The 7,253-nt window shown below is 43.5% G+C and overlaps 1 non-coding gene across 1 annotated transcript; it reads left to right on the top strand.

Moving 5' to 3' along the window:
• Positions 1-6,803: 6,803 nt before the first annotated feature.
• Positions 6,804-6,877, top strand: trnai-aau (transfer RNA isoleucine (anticodon AAU)). The gene has a single exon. It is a non-coding gene; the product is annotated as a tRNA-Ile (tRNA).
• The last annotated feature ends 376 nt before the right edge of the window (positions 6,878-7,253 follow it).

Here is a 7,253-nt window from a genome sequence, read left to right as displayed (position 1 = left end):
AAATGGACGATCTGTATTCTCATTTCCAGTTGTCTGTCTCTGGGGAGCTTAGCTGTAGTTAATCATTGTTTGGTTATTTGAATTCAAAACCCACAGCTTTCAAATCGATGAAATGTCGGGACAAAATGGATCTGGGTGTTTCACCCCGATAGGTGGGATCTATAACCAGCTTAAACGACGGCGGAAAATACAGAAAAATACTCAGCAGGTCGAACAGGATCTGGGTTGGGAAAAGGCGATTCAACGTTTCAAAACTTTTTCAGAACGTAATCAGAACTCCGTTTACTCCCAGTAGCACTGACAAACCTGCTGACATTCCACAGAATTTTCTTTTTTTTTCAGATTCCCAACATCCACAATCCTTTGCATTAGCCATTAAAGCGATACAGAAATTCCTTTGTGATTCTGGATAAGATTCCTGTTTGGGGAACATTTTCCTGACCACATTAAAAACCCGGAGCTGTGCAGGTAAGAAAGCCAATGAAGTATGAGCAGTGAGAGATCCGACCCTGGAACGTCCCAAAGCACCAACCGTTCGGTTAATGGATGAACGTGTTGACCAATTACGCAACTGAGACGGGTTAACTCATTCATTATACGATGCAAAAACAGGCTTTTCACGAATTCAAACTTCAGGCCGTCCTTCACGAAGTGGTTGATGTCCTGTATCAGTTTTTCTTTTGCAAAATAAATCCTGGGACATTCACTGCAGTGAATCCTGTACCCGCTGGAAACACATCCACGTCACAGCAACCAACGTTTCTACAACAGGATTCCTGCTCTCTTCGAGTATTTTTTCAAACTTATTTGCACCCGAGTCTTCTCGTGGTCTTGTAGCCGTGGCGAGGTTTGAATTCCTGACGCGCAGGAATGAAAATCCTTTCAATGTCTCAGATTGGTTGATGTCTAGAGAACAACACAATCAACGTCGCGGCCTCTTAAAGACTGGCTTTGTTAAGTTGGACAATCCATCTTCATTCACCTGTGGTTTCGCTTCCCAAAGAGATTCGAAAGCTTTCGAAAGCTGCGGACATGCGTTTACTGTTATTTTTCGTTGTTGTTTTTTAACCTGCCAACTGGCGATATTTTCCCAAAACCTCTTCGCAATCCTCCGCTTGCATGATGTCCAGCGATGAGCAAACCCCTTTTGTCGATAAATTACTGAGGTTGGGATTCTTCTCTTTGGAACAAAGAAGTTTAACTGGAGATTTTCATGGTCTGTTTATAATGATGGCGGAGGGCGCAGTGCGGATGGGTGTGTTGATGTTCTGGAGGAAATTTTGCCAACGATCAGTGTCAGTTTCCAGAGGACTGCGGCTAAAGATATTTAATGAAAAACGAAATTTGCGGAGAGTATATAGAGCCTACTCTCAAGGGAACTGTTAATCGTTTAAGACACAGATGAGGAGGACATTCTGTCTTTCAGAGAGTAGCAAATCTGCAGAATTCTTTACAATGAAGGGCTGTCAAGGCTGAGTATAATCAACGCTGAGACGGCCGCCCAATTAGTCAGTTTGGGGATCAAGAAGAGTGGGGATAAGGTGGACAAGTGCCGTTAAGAATGAACCAAATCAGACATGACCTCATTAAAAGGTTGAGCAGACCTGATGGGATGAATGGTTTCCATATGTTCCAATATCTTATCTGTCATTTGGAAACTGCGAGAGACAATTGTGAAGAAAGAAATTGCAGGACGTTGAGAAAAGATGATTGGAGTCAAACTGAGTCAACATCATTTGTTGAATGGATAACACACTTGACAAATTTGTCAGAATCCTTTGATAATATTTCGAGCAGAGCTGATCAAATATTTGCTCGCATTCCATAAGAGACTTATCAAAAGCCATAGTTCAAGGTCGGAGTTCACGGTGAAATGTTAAAAAAAAGGCCAGGATTGTCTGTTGTATATTTAATGCAAGAAACAGAATCTGCATTATTGCATATTTTCAAGTTGTAAAAATGTAATTAGTAAAGTGCTGGAATGGTGAGTCATAGGATTTCAACGATTTATATCTGCCTTAATGACTTGATGCAATTGGCAGAATGAAACGTGCCCAGTTTTACTGACGATACACAATGGGGGGGGGGGGGAACAATTTGCAATGAGGACAGTGGAATCTGGAAATGGTTAGTGACAGGTTGAGTGGGTGGGCAAGCAATAAGTGCACGGAGGTGGTTGTAAAGTTGATAGTTTGGAGGGCAGGGTGATGCACATGGGTTGGAAGGAAATGGGACGGATGGGATAGGTCAGAAGGACGGTGCTGGGCTGGAAGGTTTGAAGTGAGGTCAGGTGGAGGGAGGGGAAATGTGGAAACTGTTGAAATCCTAATTGATGCCATGGGTTTCGAGCTCCCGATGTGGAGATTTTGCTTTAGAACATAGAACAATGAAACAATACAATGCAGCACAGGCTCTTTGGCTTTCGATGTTGCGCCGACCTGTGAACTAATCTGAACTCATCCCCCAATATTATCCCAGCATCATCCATGTGTTTATCCAAGGATTGTTTTAATCTCCATAATTTAGCTGAGTTAACGACCTTGACAGGCAGGGCATTCAACACCGTTAGTACTCACTGAGCAAAGAACCTGCCTCTGACATCCGGCTTAAACCTATAAAACCTCAATTTGTAGTTATGACCACTCGTACAACTTCCTCAGAAAAATGCTTCCACAGTCTACCCTATCTAATCCTCTTATAACTCCCTGGAGTAGTTTTGATCGCTGAGCTGTAGATTTGATTCAAAACAACAGCGCAGCGAGCAGACCTGCACCCTAAACCTCAACCTGAGCTGCACATCTTCATAAACCTTGCAACTCTATATCAAATCTGCTCTCAGACTTCTTTTCAATGAAAATAGACCCAAATCTCTCAGATTTTCCTGATAAGACTATTCATCCAGAACAGACAATATCTTGTTAAATCTCATCAGCAACTTTTTCAATGCTTCCACATTCTTCCTGGAATGGGGCGACCAGGCAGTTCAAAATATTCTAAGTGGAGCCACACAAGTGTTTTGTATAATGCCCAGGAACTCAATCCTCTACCAATAAAACCGACGCTGACGTACTCTTTCGCAGTAGCACAGTGGTTAGTTCAGCTGCATCGCTACTACAACCACCCGGGTTCAATTCTTCCTACAAGCAACTGTCTGTGTGGGTTTCTGCCTGTTACTCTGTTTTCCCCTCACAATCCAAAAAATGTGCAGGTTAGGTAAAGGGGTCAGTGTAGAAAAATGGGTCTAGGTGTGTCCCGCCTCGGAGGGTCAGTTAATGCTTGCTGGGCCGCACGGCTTGTTTCCACACGGTAAGTAATCAAAAAAAAAGAAAACAACCTGGCTGGAAACTACGTACATGGACTCCAACGTTACTCTGCGCATCCACATTGCTAAGAATCTTTCCATTAACTCAGTATTCTGCCTTCCTGTTATTGTTCCCAAAGGGAATCACCTCACGTTTGGCTGCATTGAACTTTATTTGCCACCTCTAAGACCAATGTTGCAAATTATCCCAGCTCCCGTGCAACCTGCAACATTTTTCCACGCTGCTCACTACTCCACCACCTTTACTGTTATCTGCAAGCTTACTAACCCATTCACCTATGCCTGCGTCTTAGTCATTTATGAAAATGACAAACAACTTTGGTCCCAAAACAGATCTTTGTGCCACACCACTCGTTACCGGATTCCAGGCTAAATATTTTTCATTAGCCACCACTTGCTGCCTTCTCACAGAAAGCCAGTTTCTAATCCAAACTGCTAAATCATCGTCAATCCCATGGGTCTGCATTTTCTGAAACAGCCTGACATGTGGAATCTTATCAAAGTCTTTACAGACGTCATGTACACCACGTCAAGTCCGCAACCCTCATCCACATGCTTGGTCATCTTCTCGAAAAACTCACGAAACCATGTTGACCCTCTGAAATCAAGTTGTTGCTGGCTGAATGATTATACATCCTATCTCTCATACTCTGTTCCATATTCTATCCTACAAGAAAGGTAAGGCTCACTGGTCATGATTACTTGGGTCATCTGTATGACCCTTCTTCAACAAGGGAACAACTTTTGCTATCTCCAATCTTCGAATGTTATTCCTGTAGACAATATGGAAATAAAGATCAAAGGCAAAGGCTCTGCAATCTCCCCCTTGGCTTCCCAGGAAATCCTTGGATAGATCCCAGCTGACTGAGGGGGCATACTTATTTTTGCACTTTCCAGAATTGTTAACAATTCCTCCTTGTAAACCACATTTCCATCCAGTCTAGTAGCATGTATCTCAGATTCTCCTCTACACCGTTGTCTGAAACCAATATGAATACGAACGAAAAATGTTCGTTTGGAGCCTTCCTACCTCCTCTGACTCCACACACAATTCATCACTTCTATTTTTGATTAGTCCTCATCTTACTCTCGTCGTTCTTTGATTCCTCATATACATGTCTAAAGCCTCAGGGTTTTCTAAGATTCTATCCGCAAGCGACTTCTCATGTCCTCTCCTGTCTCTTCTGGACTCTCTGTACAACTCGTTGCTCACTAACTTGTAACTCTCAATCGCCCTAACTGAGCATTCAAGTCAAATCCTAACATAAACCTCCTACTTTCCCTTGACATGAGCTTTAAGTTCTTTAGTAAACCACGGCTGCTTCGCTCGACAACTTCCTTCATAACTGACAGGCACATATTCATCAAGTACATGCAATATCAGTTCCTTTAATAAGCTCCACATTTCAATTGTGCTCATACCATCCGTTTCTTTCCACATCTAGTGTAAACTAAATCTTGCCAAATGTCATCCTAATTGCCTTTCCCTCAGATATACATCTTTCCCTGCAGTACATAACTATCCCTTTCTATTGCTTAAGTAAACATACAGAACTGTGTTCATGATCACTGAATTGTTCACCTACCTTCACATCTAACACCGGGCCAATCCATTACCTAGTAACAAATCCAATGTGGCCTGTGACTGTTAATAAAAGGTCGTCTGGCCGCAGGTTATGGACTTGTGTTGAGGATGAGGCAGGATTTATCAAAGTTGATAGGGACAAATAGTTTTTCTGTTCACCTCCCTCTGTTTCGCTCACTCGCAGGAGACTGCTATTATCATTTGGCGCAGCAATTCACAGATGATATCTTTGGTTGCTTCGAAACTTCTGAACACTGTGCAAGTGAGTAAAATAGCACACCAGAACCAGGCTCTAAACGGGAGCCAAGAAAGCATGCATTGTCAGAGGGCCAGAACGGCGCTTTCTTTTTCCAGTGCAAAAGGTGAGTGCTGAAAGGGCAGGCGCTTTTGGAGATTCAGTGCTGTGAGAGATGACGGTGTCAGAGCATCAGAACTGAGAATGCAGAAACTCTCAGATGGTTATTGCTGAAGGATCGGTTACTGTAATAGGATAAATTCTAAGGGAGTGGGCACATTCAGAGGGTTAGTGTTGAAGGAGCAGGCACTGTTGGTGGGGTCAGGACTGAGAGAGAGGGTACTGTCACAGGTCCAGTGCAGAGTAAGTGCCATCGGCGCCCGTTCAGTGTTGGGAGAGTGGGTGCTGTCGGAGGATCAGTGCTGAGGGATCATACTTAATTTATTTCAGGCTAACATTTCTAGAAACAAATAATATAGCAGCTGGACATGCAAACTGTCCATCAAAACATTCAATGGCAAGTCCGAACATAAATAAATTATCTAAAAACTCTCTTATATTTGAGGACATAGTGCCTGTTTTTGTCACACATACGCTGCCTGTCTGGTCACATACATCATCCCTGTTGTAGTCTCACACAACCTCCCCATGTTTTTCATACATCCTCCCACACTACATCTTACACACCCTCCATATCTTTGTCACACACACCGTCACTGCATGGGACAAACTCTAAGTCTGCCAGTACTGGAGTAGACTTCAGTTTACCCACCCCCAGTGATATGATTGTGTAAAAATGGTTAGAAGTTAGAGCGTGGTGCAAATTACGCCAAGGTCGTGATTTCTCACCCGCCCACAACAGATGTATACCCTGTCGTGCTGTACTGCCCCACCTGAGCGAAAGGAACTTATCTACTTATCCGATTCATGCCCCTCATGATTGCGAAACCTCCATAAGATCAGCTCCCAGCCTCTGACGCGCCAGACAAAATAGTGAGAGAGCGTTCAGCCTGTAAACGTTGCACCTTTTCCATTTTCAAATGTAGGATGTAGCATGCTATCTGAAGCAGTCATCTTAGCAGCTGATCTGTCGCTGACAAACGCTGCAGGAAGGCGTGACAACTTGCTAACTATGCTGTCAAACGAAGATTGCATAAGCAACATGAGTCATTGAGGAAAACGTGCAATTGAGTTCTGCGCTGTTGCTCACTCTAAAGCAACTGCGGCCTTCGGGAGCAGAAAGAATCCCACTGTTAGATTACAATTCAAATGCATTTAGCATTTAATTCGCAGCAGTTTATAAGCAGCACAAAACCCTGACTCCAAAGGTATGTGAATTTACAGAAGCACAGTGAGCGATCGTCGAATGTACGTTTCTCCAGACGATATTTGTCAGCATGACAAGCTGCAGCTGAGCTGGTGGCATTGCCATTGAAATTGCAGGCGTCCGGACATTGTGCTTAATTTTGGATATCAGAGCAAATGGTTAGCTCGAGTGTACGCGTTCGGAAAAGTCAATGCTATTTTTTTGTTGAAAAGTTTTGCAACGAAAGGAAATACCTCAGACGAGCGGGCGATCGATATCAAATCAAAAAATGAATAGACGCCTTGATTGTGAGCACGGGCAATGTAGGCATTTGCTTTGGGAGTTCGGCTGCGTTGGTCGGTTAGCTCAGCTGGTTAGAGCGTGGTGCTAATAACGCCAAGGTCGTGAGTTCAATCCCCACATTGGCCAGGTGAAGTACTTGTGTCGTTAGTTACCCTGTGCCCAAGTTCGCTGCGGCTTTTAATTTCACCTCCTGCAAGAACTTGTCACATGATCGATTCAGATGTGTATTCATTCGAAAGCCAGTCATCGCTGTCTTGGAACAGCAACTCGTTGGTCCCACGCCGGATCTCAGCTGCGTTGCTGTATTTCCAAACAATGTGAACCATAAAATCACCAAACAGAAAGCCTCGCCAGCGCAATAAAACATTTGACAGGGATAGATGCACAACTCGATCGCCGTACCCATGATGACTCTTGGATGTTGTCTGCAGCAAATCAATCAGTCTCAATTGTTTTCACAAAGAAATGCAAAACATGAAATATATGCAGTATTAAGTCGACC

This window comes from Hemiscyllium ocellatum, unplaced genomic scaffold (assembly GCF_020745735.1).
Source record: "Hemiscyllium ocellatum isolate sHemOce1 unplaced genomic scaffold, sHemOce1.pat.X.cur. scaffold_96_pat_ctg1, whole genome shotgun sequence".
NCBI classification, from domain to species: Eukaryota; Metazoa; Chordata; class Chondrichthyes; order Orectolobiformes; family Hemiscylliidae; genus Hemiscyllium; species Hemiscyllium ocellatum.
This window is presented reverse-complemented; position numbering and strand designations above follow the sequence as displayed.